The sequence below is a fragment of the Bubalus bubalis genome, chromosome 21 (assembly GCF_019923935.1).
Source record: "Bubalus bubalis isolate 160015118507 breed Murrah chromosome 21, NDDB_SH_1, whole genome shotgun sequence".
Taxonomy (NCBI): Eukaryota; Metazoa; Chordata; class Mammalia; order Artiodactyla; family Bovidae; genus Bubalus; species Bubalus bubalis.
Genome location: NC_059177.1, coordinates 22067339 through 22084524, shown reverse-complemented (window position 1 = coordinate 22084524; position 17186 = coordinate 22067339). Strand labels below are relative to the sequence as shown.

Genomic DNA, 17186 nt, shown 5'->3' with positions numbered 1-17186 from the left:
TGATAATTTATTTCAAAGAAATTATGTTTATAGTATAAATTTCAGGCACAGTGGGAAAATTTGGGCAGGAACCTCAGGTATAGTTTCAGAACTTCAGTTTATACTAGCAGATAGAAATCATAGTCAAAACCAGTATCGGGCTTCAGAGTTAACAAAACAGGCTCAAATCCGTAATTTGTGACATTCCTCATAATAACTCCATAGGTAGATTATATTATCTTCATTTTACATATGAGGAATCTGAGGCTGAAAGAGGGGGTAACTCAGCAACTCATATACTCAGCCCTAGTCATGAATCTCCAAGTATTCCTTCCATTGCTCTTACTCAGCACTCCTTCCATTATTCCTCAGGCAGACTCTCAAGGCTTATTTTAAACTAATGACTTAAGTAGACAATGGCATTTGCTTGAGGGTTTATTCATGTGATCTGACACATTTTTACCACTGGTTAGCTGGGACTAGACAGTTTACTAGCCTGGAAGTTGGAGAATATTTATTCCAGGTATGAGAAAAACTGAAAGCTTGCTGTCAGAGTTAAATTTACTCTGACACCAATGTATGAAATTAAGAATGCTTAGTAACATTTAGTGGTATTTTGAAATAACCGCATCCAGGTTAAAATAAAACAATAATAAAGCTAAAACAAAAGCAAGTTCATTAAAATCTAATCATGTCCTTCTCCTTTATATATTAAAATGGAAGCTCTCAGTGATGCCTTTAATTATAGATGTTTTAGTTGCTAAGCAGTTTATTTAAAGTGACAGCATCATTTTCTTATTATATAATTACTCCTACTGAATTTGTAATGTAAACAAATAAGATGCTAATAATTTAGAAACAGAAGTGAAATTGATAGCACTCATCAGATAACAATCTTAATGTACTTATTACAGATTGCTGATTCAGACTTAATTGAGTTTCAGAGTTAACTGATTAGAGGAAAAAGTGTCACTGGCTCACTTATTTGGCAGGATCTGCACCTAAAGAATCTATGGTGTTAACGACAAAGAAGATTCAAGGAAAAATCAGTGTTCATATTGAAAATCAGAATCAATATGATTTTCTTATTTTCCTGAAGCCTGCATATACGATTCAGGATACCCAAGACCAATGGAAGGAAGTTAAAAGGAAACAGAATTCTCATTAATTAAAGCAAATAATTAGGAGCTGGTCAACAAGGAAATGGGTTGCCTTATAAAAAGTAAATACCCCAACAAAAAAGGTACTAAAGAAAACAGACAGAGGATGAGATGGCTGGATGGCATCACTGACTTTATGGACATGAGTTTGAGTGAACTCCGGGAGTTGGTGATGGACAGGGAGGCCTGGCGTGCTGCAATTCATGGGTTCTCGAAGAGTTGGACACGACTGAGCGACTGAACTGAAAGAAAACAGGTAAGAGAGACTTGGTCTCAAGATAGTTTTGAAAGTCACTTAAACTTTTAATGTTCTGTGATCTCAGATTCAGATCATAATTAATTAAATCCAATTTCACCTCTCTAGGTATTACAGAAAAAGTATTTTCCCTGGTTTAAAATATGCTAGACATTTTCCCATGTGCTTTTAAAAATATATTATTAATAAAATCATTCTGTAAACTTCTCTGATTTAAAATAAGGTATGATCATCTTATGTCACATACTAGATTTTGTTGGTAAAATTTAGCTGTAAGACAGTCAGACTTATGATGCTGTCTTATAAAATAAAGAGTTAGGAGTTTCACATATCATGCTTCTTTTATGTATATAAATTTCCCTAGATAAATTATATTGTATGCAGAATTCAGAAGGTATAATCCTTACTGAATAATCCACAGTTGAAGCTTCAAAGAGATCATCTGAATACTATATGTATACTATATGTACCCCATCTTGCTATAAAGATGGAACTGTGTATGCTCTAAGTGCTTACATGTACACTCAATAACCAATATTGGGTGAATAATGATTTTTAGCTGCAGAAGATGATGGGCTTATTTTATTTTTCATTGTTTCTTTGGATCTCATGACAACTAAAGATACTGGTGAATTACTTAACACAAGATACAGTATCCTACTCCAGTCCAGTAACCACCATGAAAGCGCCCATGTTTCCCGTGTTCCAAAGCAAGTCTACTGAGAGTCTCTGATGTTCTAAGCCTCAGGTCTAGCAGACAGAAACACACACACTGAAGGTAACTTCAGAGTCAGTAATAACAAGAACTGAGCAATTGAAATTTAATATTTGGATCCAAAAACAACAATACAAGGGATGCCACAGTTAATAATGATTACAGTGATTGCAAATTAACATATTTATATATAAATATAGATAACCACAAACATGTGCTAATTATTAGGGTTGTGAATTATGCAGGCTGAAACAGGATTTTCTTGTTCTTACATATTCAGGAATGGTTTTTCCATGGAAAAAGTAGTTTATGGTAGGTGGGACTAAATTGAGGAATTCTCAGATTCAACTAGGATGGAACCACACTGGACATACCAGAAGCAAATGTCTGGCCCTGGATAGCTCAAACCTACCTTTATTCTTTCTCTTTCCCTATGGATAGTACCATTAAGATGACTAATTGTGTCATTATCTGTGGTGGGATAATTTTAAATACATTCAAGATATTACAAGTTCTGTGTTTAACAAACACTGAGGGAGTTTATCTCCTTTACACCAAGACATTAGGACAGTCTGGATCAACTTGGAAGCTTATGCCTATGGGCAGCTGCTTTATGTCACAAAATACCAAGACCCTACAAGACAATGATGAGAACCCAAAGACCAACACTGACAAACTTGAGGTCAAGTTTGTGTTTGGAGCTTCAATCCTTCCATTTTTTTCCAGTAAGACTACTCATGTGGGTTGTTACAATAATGGGGTATAGCTGAACTGCAAGAGAACTATAAGGAGCAGGGGCATAATCAATACAGTGGATTATCATCATGTGCTCTTTACATTTAGACAAATTCAAATATATGTTGCTCAGCAAAAGTAATAATAATAATAATTTAAATAATGTAGGCAATTCTGCCTACCATTTCATTCAATAAGTATATGGCCAAGCGTGAGTGGGAAGTAAAATGCAATGACCCACCATTTCTTAACCAATCTCAATTACTTTGTGCTGAAAAAGAAAGAGGAGAGTGAAAAAATTGGCTTAAAGCTCAACATTCAAAAAACTAAGATCATGGCATCTGGTCCCATCACTTCATGGCAAATAGATGGGGAAACAATGGAAATAGTAGCAGACTTTATTTTGGGGGGCTCCAAAATCACTGCAGATGGTGACTGCAGCCATGGAATTAAAAGACGCTTACTCCTTGGAAGGAAAGTTATGACCAACCTAGATAGCATATTCAAAAGCAAAGACATTACTTTGCCAACAAAGATCCATCTAGTCAAGGCTATGGTTTTTCCAGTAGTCATGTATGGATGTGAGAGTTGGACTGTGAAGAAGGCTGAGCGCTGAAGAATTGATGCTTTTGAACTGTGGTGCTGGGGAAGACTCATGAGAGTCCCTTGGACTGCAAGGAGATCCAACCAGTCCATCCTAAAGGAGATCAGTCCTGGGTGTTCATTGGAAGGACTGATATTGAAGCTGAAACTCCAATACTTTGGCCACCTCATGTGAAGAGTTGACTCATTGGAAAAGACTCTGATGCTGGGAGAGATTGGGGGCAGGAGGAGAAGGGGATGACAGAGGATGAGATGACTGGATGGCATCACCGACTTGATGGACATGAGTTTGAGTGAACTCCGGGAGTTGGTGATGGACAGGGAGGCCTGGCGTGCTGCAATTCATGGGGTCACAAAGAGTCGGACATGACTGAGTGACTGAACTGAACTGATATGATTAAGACCAATTTTATTGAGTATTTAGAGGTAATATTTATTATATCCAAATTTTGTCTTACACACTGACTACAGAAAATAGCTTCTGTGTAAAGATGCAAATTAACTATTTAAACTTAACTAAAATTTTCTCCATGAAGAAAATGTGAGAAGTTATCTGTTCCCATGATTCCAGGAATTCAGGAAGTTAGCAAAGTTTCTAAGAGTGTACTGAGTCAAACTCTTCTCTTTCTTCTCTATACAATGTTGGTTGAATTTTACCCAATTCCAGTAAAAGTTTAGATCTACTCCAGAATCTGACATCTACTGAAAATGACCCTGAAGGTAACAGATACAAACCAGTAAGTTATTAGCATCTTCCAGCAGGAGTGGAAAGTAGACCGTAGATCTTCTGAAATGGTAAAACAATTAAGAAGAAACACAGACTTTATAGTCAGGAAGCACTTGAGTAAATCTTTGTTAATTTTAAGATTTGTGCTGCACTGAAACATTGATTTTCTTCTTCAGACATTTGAGTTCTTGTCCAAACATGTGCTTTTTTTTTTTTTTTCATTCAGAATATGGTGAGCTTCTTAGGCCCAGGGACTATGTCTTATTTGCCGATATATAATTTCCAGTGCCTGCTATATTGAAGATACTCAGTAAGTTTTTAAAAAATGAATAAATAGAATCATGGATTTTAAACTGAAGAGGACACAATTTTAAAGAGGTTCTGAATAAATGAAAATCAAAGTTATTTTCAATGCAACAACTGTGAGTAGTCATTCATCTATACTCACCAAACACAGCAATGCACACAGGGATGATGGTATCTGAGTATGTGTGTCAATGATAATGAAAACATTAACTTATTAATAACATAGAAGAAATCAATAATTTCTTTTAATTTTGAATGTAATGTATACTAGTAGTTTATCTTAATCTTCCTCTGGACCTCACTTTGCCAAATAATGCTTGAACTTAACAGAATTAACAGTATTTTCTGACCATGCACCTGGACCTTAACATGTACTTCCTTGAGACACCCCAAAGTTACTATCTTGTACTGACCCTTGATAATAAAACCTTTTTATGCACAAGTGAGGTTTTCTCTAGAAAACCTTACCCAGGGCAGAATTCTAGGCAGTAGGTTTTGAATAAAACATTTGTTTAATGAGAGTACAACAGGCATACATAGGCATCTGAGATGATGTCTGTAGTGGTTAAGAGAGCAGACTGGGAGACATACTGCTCAGGATTAGATCCTGGATCATCTCTCAGTGCCTTTTCAAAGAGGTCACTCTTTGAGCCTTATTTTCTTCATGTATAAAACAGGATTAATAAGAATCATTACTACAGAAGCGTTTGTGAGGATTAAATGGGGTCATCATTGTAAAATAAAGCACATGGTGTGACCCCATTCTGCCAAGAGCTGTTCAGAGTGCTTTGTTTGTATTCATTTGAATAAATACCACTGTTAATACATGTTACTTGCAATTAAGGTTAGCTATTGCTAGTGATTACTATTATTAGTTTTGACTGTATGAAATTACCAATAATTCACCACTTTGACATACAAAAACAACAGTTTCAATGGGTTTTATCTGATATTCTATGGGCTTAAGACACATAGGTGATTTGGTCAAGTTAGTTCTGTTAAATCAGAAAATGGGATTTGTACAGCTGTCTGTACAATCACTACAGATGGTGACTGCAGCCATGAAATTCAAAGACGCTTACTCCTTGGAAGGAAAGTTATGACCAACCTAGATAGCATATTCAAAAGCAGAGACATTACTTTGCCAACAAAGTTTCGTCTAGTCAAGGCTATGGTTTTTCCTGTGGTCATGTATGGATGTGAGAGTTGGACTGTGAAGAAGGCTGAGCACCGAAGAATTGATGCTTTTGAACTGTGGTGTTGGAGAAGACTCTTGAGAGTCCCTTGGACTGCAAGGAGATCCAACCAGTCCATTCTGAAGGAGATCAGCCCTGGGATTTCTTTGGAAGGAATGATGCTAAAGCTGAAACTCCAGTACTTTGGCCACCTCATGTGAAGAGTTGACTCATTGGAAAAGACTCTGATGATTGGAGGGATTGGGGGCAAGAGGAGAAGGGGATGACAGAGGATGAAATGGTTGGATAGCATCACTGACTCGATGGACGTGAGTCTCAGTGAACTCCAGGAGTTGGTGATGGACAGGGAGGCCTGGCATGCTGCGATTCATGGGGTCGCAAAGAGTCGGACACGACTGAGCAACTGATCTGATCTGATCTGATCTGTACAATCAAATCCAAAATATTAATCCATTGGTAATAGTCTCTGAATATAATAAGTTGGTATTATATTGTATTTGTGTTCCTGGTCTGGTCTTAGGACAGAGGAAATTAATTTAGGAGGACTGAAATTGGGAGAAGTAGGAACTTGAATATGCCACATGAGCGTGTTTCTATACCTCTCTGATTATCACACACAACTGACTGCCCACTAGCCCACTCAAGTCTATCTTTGTCCATTTGGGAAGAAATGATAATGTCTATGGGAAGTGATTCCAGGAAAATTTTGAAAAGATAAGCATCTTAAAACAAAATGCATTACATTTCTAAAAGAGCAGTCATCATCATCTTGGGGTCAATAAAGATATTCCCGGGGCATTCCTGACAAATATAAGCTGATGCTATGCTCATTTATGCTATGCCCACTAAATAGGGTCTGAGTTTAGCCAACAGATGGCTGATGGACACGTGAGAACATGCATATGTTGTGATGAGACAAATGATAGAAAAGGTTAAATTTTACAAGGTAGGAGAAAATGAACAGGATGCCAGGATTAAAGACTCAGGTTGTCTAAGAAGTAAAGTCAGGAGAAAACTAAAAATAAATTATCTACCCTTATCTGAGCTGACACTATCTCCCCAGCCTCTCCCTAATCCTCAATCCCTTTGGATCAATGATAACACTTTCCACACCTCCAGCTGTCCCAGTGTGCTCCTATTCTTTGGCTGGCCTAAAAATCACATTTCTCTCATACTGAGATTATCTCAAACTGCCTTTTTCTGCCTAATATGAAGTGACTGCTTTCAACTGAGCATCTGCAAAATCAATTTTCTTCACCCTTCACTTTGGAACACATTTTTAAACATAGTTCCAGTAGCTGTTGTACTTAACATCAGTGAATTGCCCTCCAATTTAACTTTTCCAAATAATCATTGATATCTGTAGAGATTCTTAATCCCACACTAAAAAATGTCCCTGAGTTGAATAATTACTTTTTTTAACAAAAAAATAAATATTCTCTGTGCTTTAAACAGTTATTTAATTAACTAAGAATCCTTATTGGGAGGTGGTTTGTTTTTTCATTTTTGTTTTTAATGAAATGAACAACAAGCATTTACACAGGAACTGCTGGATGCTAATCATTTAGCTGGAAAAAGTATACTACCTGGCTAATGGAAACACTAGGGAAGCACAGAATAAGAACTACATGTTGGCAACAGCAATACATCTACAGGCGGCTCCAATTACCAAGTAGGCTTGCATTACTACAAACAGAACAGAAGCAAGAGTTATAACAGCCTTCCAGCCTCTCTAGAATTTACCATATGATGCATTCAGACCTATGAAAGCCAATAAGGAGTAGCTTTGGCATTACTGAGAAATGCACTGTTAATATAAGCCCCAAAGGCATGTTGAACAGAAAAGTGACCAATGATAGCAGTAACAATCCCCTACATTTGTAGAATACTGTACCCACTGACCTCCTTTAATCTTGACAATAACCCTAAGATATGGGCATTATAAATGAAGTTAAAAAGGTTAACAGACTAGCCAAGATCACGTAAGTAATAAATGGGAGCAGTCAAATTTTATTCAATATTACTCAATGAACTTTCATTGATTTCTCACCCTGTGCAACTCTTTGTGCTGAGCACTAGGGATACAAGAAAACAAGTCACAACACCTGCCCCCACAGGGTATATAGCCTGCTAAAAACAATAAGGGGTATTATTCATTCACAAACCTGGTGTGTTTGAGAAACAGGAAGAAATTGAGAGAGGCCAGTACGTGGACAGTGAGAGAGCCTGGTAAAAATGAAGAAGGGATGGGTACCATGATGTAGATTACTTCTAAGCACAGAAAGAAGTTTGGATTTTTTCAAAAAATAAATAAATTTAATTTTTTTAAAAAAGCATGTTTCTAGAGAAAGACAAATGTATGATATCTGTTAGATGTGGAATCTAAAAAAAAGGGTACACATGAACTTAATTACAAAATAGAAATAAATAGAGACACATACATAGAAAACAAACTTACGGTTAGTGGGTAAGGAGGAGGGAAGGATACATTGGGATATTGGGACTGACATATACACACTATTACATATAAAACAAGGACCTACTGCAAAGCATAGGGAACACTGCAACACTCTGTAATGGCCTATTTGCAAAAAGAATCTGAAAAAGAGTGGATACATGCACATCTATAACTGATTCACTTTTCTGTTCACCTGAAATCAAGAAGTTTGGATTGTATTTTACTAAAAGTAGACGCTAATGGTGAATTTAAAGCTACAAGTGGCATGAGATGCTTTTTATTTTGAAAGAACTCTGGTCACAGCTTGGAGAATGGATTGAAAAAAAAGCAAGAGTGGAAACAGACCAGTTTGAATGTGAGAGGTGAAAGTGTTGGTATATATTTAGGCTGTATAACCAAGTGACTTGCAGTTAATTAAATGTGCAAGATGAGGGCAAAAGGGAAATCAAGGTGACTTCTAGATTTTTGGATGGAGCAGCTGAGTCACTGATGATGCTATATCAGGATTGGAGAGACAGAGAGAGTAATACGTTTAGTGGCAACAAGGGTGAAATCAATAATTCTGTTAAGGTTTGAAATGTGGGAAAAGAATTTAAAATGCAGTGTGATAAACACCACTGAGATAAAGGCATATGCTAAATAATGTGAAAAGGAAGAGAAAGATTAACTCTATGAAAGAAGGTCAGGGAAGCCTTCACAGGGAAATGAGGTTTAGCTTATACATTTAAAAACAATCAAGAAATGACCAGTGAGTGAGAAGGACACTTGAGGCAGAAAGAATAGCACATGTGTAAAGGCAGAAAGTACAAAAATAATTTGTGCTGAAGCTTCACCCTATTGCACCAAAGCTGTTTCTGGAGGGCAGCTTGAGGTTTCTGTACCTAGCAAGGTGGTGAGAATAATATGAGGTGATAAGTATACGACTAATGTAAAGGACAAGCTTAAAATTATGAAGACAAGAAGAGTATTAAATGCAAGATTAAAAACCCTGAATTCCAGTCCCAACTCTGCCACTAACCAGCTGGGCAGATACTTCCTGTCTCCTGGTTTATTTCTTCATCAGAAAAATAAGAGCGTAAAACTAAGTTATTTCAAAGGCAATCTATAGATCTGGGAATCAATAAAACTGTGGTTAGTTCTTGTGCACCTATATTAAAAATATATATTTATACAGGTATACATAAAATGTTTGTTTCTATTTATACTCATACACACATACACATACACACACACATAAACATTTCACCTTACTTCAAAAAGGATTTGAGTCAACCTAAAGAAATATATGACAAACCTAGACAGCATATTAAAAAGTAGAGACATCAGCTTGCTGACAAACATCCGTATAGTCAAAGCTATGTACAGATATGAGAGTTGGACCATGAAGAAGGCTGAGCACTGAAAAAATGATGCTTTCAAAGTGCTGTGCTGGAGAAGACTCTTGAGAGTCACTTGGACTGCAAGGAGATCAAACCAGTCAAGTATAATAATCATTGGAAGGATTGATGCTGAAGCTCCAATACTTTGGCCCCTTGATGTGAAAAGCCGACTCATTGGAAAAGACTCTGATGCTGGGAAATATTGAGGGCAAGAGGAGAAGGGGGTGTAACAGCATGAGATGGTTGGATAGTATCACTGACTAATGGACATGAATTTGAGCAAACTCCGGGAGGTGGTGAAGGACCAGGAAGCCTGGCATGCTGCACTTCATGGGGTCGAAGAGTCGGACACGGCTGAGCTGACATGATTGAACTGAACTGATACATAAAAATAAAAGAACATTTATATAGATATAGATAAATACATATTTTTATACAGGTGCAAGAGGACTACTAATCACAGTTTTATAGATTTCCTGAACAAACATAACAAAACAGAAATAGATTCATAGATACAGAGAATAAGCTAGTGGTTTCCAGATGGGAGGAGGGAAGGGGGTGGGTGAAAGAGGTGAATGGGATTAAGAGGTACAAACTTCCAGTTATAAAATAGGTAAGTCACAGGGATATAATGTACAACAAAGGGAATATAGTTAATAACACTGTAATAACTTTCTACGGTGACAGATGGTAACTAGACTCACAGAGGTAATCATTTCATAATGTATAAAAATATTGAATCACTATGTTGTAAACCTGAAAGTAATATAATATTGAAAGTCAACTATTCTTCAATAAAGAAGAAAAATACCTACTGTTGTGTAATAAAGAATTTATCTTGTCTTGGTCCCTGGTCCCCCGGAGATAACCTCTAAATCTTTAAAACTTCCTGAGTGATAGGAGTGGCTTTGTTATTCATGAGTCTCTTGCATCATGCCTGATTTATACAAATGAGATGACTCAGGATGGGAGTTAGTCATAGGAAAGACCTACCCACAGGATTAGAGTGTTGAGGCTTTGAACCAGCCCAACCTCCAGGGAGGAAAGGGGGTGTTAAAGACTGAGTTCAATCACATGGCCAATGATTCAATTAATCATGCCTCTGTAATAAAACCCCAACAAAAACTATGGACACTAACTCTCAGATATGCTTTTCTTTTCAAATGTAATACTATTTATTTAACTTAAGAAACATTTCAGCATTCTAAACATACAAAAAAAAAAAGAGAACATTGCAGATGGTGTTTAGTACAGAAGGTTCTTGAACTTTCACTGGTGCAGTGGCTCTTTGCTTTGCTGATAATGAAGAGTTCTACAGCTTGTTTAAGAAAACAAAGAGTTTAAAACTACCACACTTCAACTAAAAAGGATCCAAAACACTTCTCATGCCAGCTGACCTCCCCTTCTCCACAGCTAAGAATGGCAGTGGGATGTTATGTGGCTATATACAAAAACAAGACAACCTGAAGCTAGATGGATGCTCAGTGCAGTGTCCACAGGTCCAGCCCAACAGTGCATGCCCTGAGCTACGGCCCCTCCAGAAGGCATAGCCCCCACAACCTCCACACCAAGCAAGGATGGTCAAGAGTGTAACTCAGTTTCTTTGATCTTTTTACAAACTATAGATATGTACAGTTGAGAACTTGGGATTTCTAGCCAATGACCATAGAGTTAACACACCACCTTACCAATTAAAAAAAAAAAAAAAAGCCAGAAACATCTTTAAATGCCTTGTCATACCAACAGCAAAGTGCACGAAATGAGGAGAACACAAGAGCCTTTTCATTTTAAAAATGTTTGGAAATATGTACAGCTTTGATACAGTTTCCGGGTGCTCCAAACACCCATGGCCACTTCATGTAAACCACTGACAATTGCTAGAGTGCTTTGAGAGACTACAGTATGATCATGATCCAACTGGGTAATTAAACCTAATGAGGGCAACAGACACATCTTGGGCAAGAGGTATTATAAATTACAGCGCTCCCTACTCTAAGGTATTCATAATAAGACAGATAACAGGGTTTTTTTTGTTTGTTTGTTTTTAATTCCTCCTCCTCCTCCTCTTCTTCATCTTTATCTTCCTCTTTCACCTTTTCCAGGCAAATTTAGTAGGACCCTTGGCACCATCAGACTTCCCTTTAGACTTATCGTCTGTGACATCCTCTCCTTCAGCTTCGCTGCCTTGTTGACGTATGGCTGCTTCTCACTGTCACTTAAGTTATTCCACATCTTGCCCAGCTTCTTTGCCACATCTCCAATAGAGATGCCAGGGTTTGTAGACTTGATCTTGGGGTGGAATTCAGAGCAGATGGTGGTCTCTTGGGGGCATTAGGGTCCTTCTTCTTCTTGCCTCCCTTAGCTGGTCCATAATCCTTCATTTCCTGATAATAGTGAACTTTATCCACCTTTGCCATTTCATCATTTAGACTTCTCTTTCCTGGACACGACATGGTCTTCCACCTCTCGGAGCATTACTTGGAAAATTCAGCAAAAATGACAGGGACCTCAGGGTTTTTCTTCGTATGTTCCTCTTTGCATGTCTGCACAAAGAAGGCATAAGCAGACATCTTGCTCTTTGGTTTCTTGGGATCACATTTAGCCATCTTGACTGTATTGTTCGCTAGTCAGCAGCACAGGGCATGACGTGCGGCTCAGCTCTCCACAGCCTTGCGCTAGCTGACTGGATGAGAGCTGCGTCAGCTAGCTTCCTCGTTGCTGAACACATCGAGTGTTGGGGAAGGGTAATGTATTCTATTTCCCTTCCAGGTATCATCCTAATTGTCTATTGGGCTGGTTCTGATTGACAACTTTTATAATAAAGCTGTAAATACAGTGCTTTTCAGAATTCTGTGAGTCACTCTAGCAAATCATCAGACCTAAAAGAGTTAAAGCAACCCCTATATTTATAGCCAGTTGGTCAGAAGTGCAACTGGTCTGAGGACTTCTGAAATTGTGGCTGGTATTAGAAGTGAAGGTAATCTTTTAGGGAATTATGCATTTAATTTGTGGAGTCCATGCTAACACTAGGTGCTTGGCATCAGAATTGCACTGCAGCATAATAATAACAGAAACTAAATAAACAAAGAGCTACAGCCAAGAGGAATAGGGATATAAAACTAAAGAGATAAAAATAATGAGGTCACTACTTATATCCTAAGAATGAAATCCAAGGAAGCTTTATAAGGATTTCAGAGGCAGCACAGTGTGGTGGTGAAGAACAAAGGTTTTAGCCAGACTTCAGGACTCAAATTCCACCACTGCCCTTTACCATCTGGGTGACTACAGGCAAGTCGCTTAACTCTCCAAGCTCTGTAAAATGAAGATAATAATAATGCTCTACCTCAAAAAACTATTAAAAGAATTTACTTAATTCATAAAAAGTGTTTAAAGCCATTTCTGACATCTAAGAACTCAATACTCATTATTAGAATGGACCACAATGGCAGGCCACTGTCAACACATCAAAGCACAATTTAATGAAAATTATTTTTTTTAAAGACGATGCAGTCCAGATGTGAAACCCTAACAGTGTATCACAGCACTGCCCAATAAAACTTTCTGAATGACCAGAATGTTCCATATTTATCCTGTCCATTATGAAAACTTCCAGCCACATATGGCTATTAAGCATTTGAAATATGGTTGTTTTGACTAAGGAACTGAATATTTATTCTATTTAATTTTTATTTTATTTAAATTCAAATAGCCACATGAGACTAATGGCCTGGACAGTGAAGAAAACTAGGGAATATGAGAGCCCACATGCCCTTTGAGTGCTCTTTCATGAACAATATTTATAACAGTCAAGCTTCTAGCAAGGACTGCAGATGAGGATTCAAGTCCAAGTTACTGGTTAAAGGCAGAACCATGCGTTCAGTGGGTATTCAAGAAAAGAACAGGTTTAATATTTTGTTATATAAGTCAAGAAGCCTACCAATCAAGCATGAGCCTGGAGAAAAGCGCACTGACTTTGACATGGAGTTGGGCCAAGGTAATATTTGCAGACAAGGTTTTCCTCAGAAAACAGCCCAGAATTTACTACAATTTATAATTAGAAGAAGCCCCAAAGTTCTACAAACTTTATCAGGTTGTGGTGAGAATTAAAAGAGAAAATGCATGTAACTGTTTAGCACAGTGCCCTCCACAACAAACATTCAATCAATTTTACCTCTTTTATTTAAGTGAAAGTGGAGAGTGAAAAAGTTGGCTTAAAGCTCAACATTCAGAAAACGAAGATCATGGCATCCAGTCCCATCACTTCATGGGAAATAGATGGGGAAACAGTGGAAACAGTGTCAGACTTTACTTTTTTGGGCTCCAAAATCACTGCAGATGGTGACTGCAGCCATGAAATTAAAAGACGCTTACTCCTTGGAAGGAAAGTTATGACCAACCTAGATAGCATATTGAAAAGCAGAGACATTACTTTGCCAACAAAGGTCCATCTAGTCAAGGCTATAGTTTTTCCTGTGGTCATGTATGGATGTGAGAGTTGGACTGTGAAGAAGGCTGAGCGCTGAAGAATTAATGCTTTTGAACTGCGCTGTTGGAGAAGACTCTTGAGAGTCCCTTGGACTGCAAGGAGATCCAACCAGTCCATTCTGGAGATCAGCCCTGGGATTTCTTTGGAGGGAATGATGCTAAAGCTGAAACTCCAGTACTTTGGCCACCTCATGCAAAGAGTTGACTCATTGGAAAAGACTCTGATGCTGGGAGAGATTGGGAGCAGGAGGAGAAGGGGATGACAGAGGATGAGATGGCTGGATGGCATCACTGACTCGATGGACGTGAGTCTGAGTGAACTCCGGGAGTTGGTGATGGACAGCGAGGCCTGGCGTGCTGTGATTCATGGGGTCGCAAAGAGTCAGACACAACTGAGCAACTGAACTGAACTTATCATCATTATCAGAATTATTCTGTGCTATAAAATATGCCTGTAACAACTTCAATTGGAGATGTTAATTCTCTCAATACAGTGCCCATGTAGCAACAATATTGAATTGAAAACAGTATTATTTACTGCTTAACTCTTAAGAAAACCTAGTGGTAAGTAAACAAGTTGACTTTCTATATAGGGTTCTTAGATTGTGACCAACTAAATGCTTGCAGAACTCTGTCAAAACTGATGATCTTTGGGTTTTGAAGTAACTAAAGTAATTATATCAAAGAGCCATTGTTTGTGGAGGCTACTCTAAATCTGAGAAAATAAACTATATCATCAGCATTTAGGCAAATGTTTATCTGCCTGATCCCTATAGCAGGGATGCATGAATTTGGCTCATCCAGGAATATTATCAAGTCATTAAGATACACCTTAAGGGGGAGAATTTAAAATACATTGTATTTCGTCTCCTTTAAAATACTATCTAATCTACCAAGAAACTTACTCATGCCAATGACCTGGAATCTGGGCAGTAGTGTTATAAGTCTTACATAAGTATTAATAGCTAGGATTCTGTATCTAGAGCATAGCCTATTGCTGTACATAAGCCTAGGACTGATACAAGGTCAATAAAATCAAGGTTTCTTCAAGGTTCCTAAGAAACTTATTTGCTAACTGATGAAACTTATGTAATGTTCCACAGTAAGACAAGAGCTGTGTCTACGACCCACATACTCCTGAAAAACACTGTCCTGAGAAACCTAGAGTAGCAGCTTATAAAAAACAAAATTGGTCTACATCTATATGGAATCATTTAGAGAGGTCACAAAGTATTTTTTACTAAAATCATCCTATATTTTTGTTTTTGTTTACCTCTAGCCAATAGGAGTAACAAATAGTGAAGTGAAAGTCACTCAGTCGTATCCGACTCTTTGTGACCCCACAGACTATATAGTCCATGGAATTCTCCAGGCCAGAATAATGGAGTGGTTGGCCTTTCCCTTCTCCAGGGATCTTCCCAACCCAGGGATTGAACCCATGTCTCCACATTGGAGGCAGATTCTTTACCAGCTGAGCCACAAGAGAAGCCCAACAAGTAGACAAGGATCTAAACCTATCATGGACAGCAATGCTGAATATTCCAAGCACAAGTGACCTTTTCCTGGGGCTTTCTTTAATCAGAAACTACATCTGGGACCCAGACTCAGGTCTTCAATTTCAAGGCAGTTGATGCTAGGAGTTTTGTCAGCATCACTCTTCTCTGAGTGGCAACAAATAAACTAAGAATTATACGGTTTTCATCTCTGGTGACTTAGCTACAAAAAAAGAAACACTGACAACTTCAATGTATACTTACCACCAACTCAGAATTGCAATAAGAATCAAAAAATACTATGACGGTAGCAGCTGCTGCTGCTAAGTCACTTCAGTCGTGTCTGACTCTGTGGGACCCCAGAGACGGCAGCCCACCAGGCTCCGCCGTCCCTGGGATTCTCCAGGAAAGAACACTGGAGTGGGTTGCCATTTCCTTCTCCAATACATCAAAGTGAAAAGTGAAAGTGAAGTCGCTCAGTTGTAGAGCTGAAATTGTTCCTTTGAGGTATCTCAAGTGATAAATAATAATTTAGATAAATATCAGTTATGGAACAATAAAAAACGCTGCATGATTAAATGACATACCAGTTAGGAATATTTGAGGCTACACAGAGCTGAAAACATGACTATGGTGGGTTAAATATTTAGAAGCTTATTTTTCCCCACATAAGAGGAAGTCCAAATGCATGCTCTTCTTGTTTCTGGTTTAGTTGACTCCAGAGTCTTTGAATTCCCTTCATATTTCCCTCATGGACACAGGTTGGCTGCTACAATTTCAACCAACAGGTCACATTCCAGCTTAAAAAAATAAAAAGGAGAAGAAGTGGAACCTACTGAAGAGTCCATCTCTAGATCAAAAAATCTGTGTATAATCATCCAGGCCCACCACAGGCAATTGCAAGGCTTTGCCCGACAGGCTTCATAGTGGAAGCTGCCCTCCCTGCACCAGACCTGCTTATCACCAATGCACTACAATTTTCTGGAGAGAGAGTTACCATCAAGGAAACCCACCTCTACTCCACCCATCTGAGCCAGCCATGTTCATACACATATCAGTATACACACATCTAGCCCAGGCGTTTCTCCTCAGAGGTCCCTTTATCAGAGGCCTTGGCTGAGGCGCTTCGGACACCTCCAGCAACTTCATTACTAGGACTGGATTAAGGCATTTTCTCCATGGTGAGTAGTACTTTTCTACTCCTTACCCTTTTCCCCCTCCCTCTACCATACTCCCTGGATCCATGAGAAGACAACAGCCCTCCTCAGCAGTGAAACACTTCCCCTCATCTGCACCACATGTATCTGACCCTTGTTAGGCATTGCTCCATAGGGAAAAATGGAGCACCTGGGAGCCAGTGCCCCTTTTGCCTCTTGCTTGCACTGTCACAATAAATAAAGACTTGACTGATACTTTCAGAACGGCTCATTGTCCTAATTGACCACCTCAACATTTGGCAGCCTGTCACCTACATAAGAAAAAAAACCTTCTCAGAGACCCTACAGCAGACTGCCACCATCATGGCCTTAACTGAGATACACATGGGCATTCTAAGAGAGTAGTATCTACAGCAAGAAAAGAGTTGGTGAACCAACCATCAGTGCTTGCCATAATTTGGAAATGAGTTCAATGGGGAAAATTAAGCTCAGGAGTTCAGAAAGAGGGAGAAGTGTGCTCTGAGCCACAGGGAGATC

The 17186-nt window shown here is 38.4% G+C and overlaps 1 long non-coding RNA gene and 1 pseudogene across 2 annotated transcripts in view; both read right to left on the bottom strand.

Moving 5' to 3' along the window:
- LOC102411250 overlaps positions 1 to 17186 on the bottom strand; it is a 303056-nt gene that overhangs the window by 186386 nt on the left and 99484 nt on the right. The gene's annotated exons all lie outside the window — the stretch shown is intronic.
- LOC112581235 lies at positions 10261 to 12784 on the bottom strand (annotated as a pseudogene).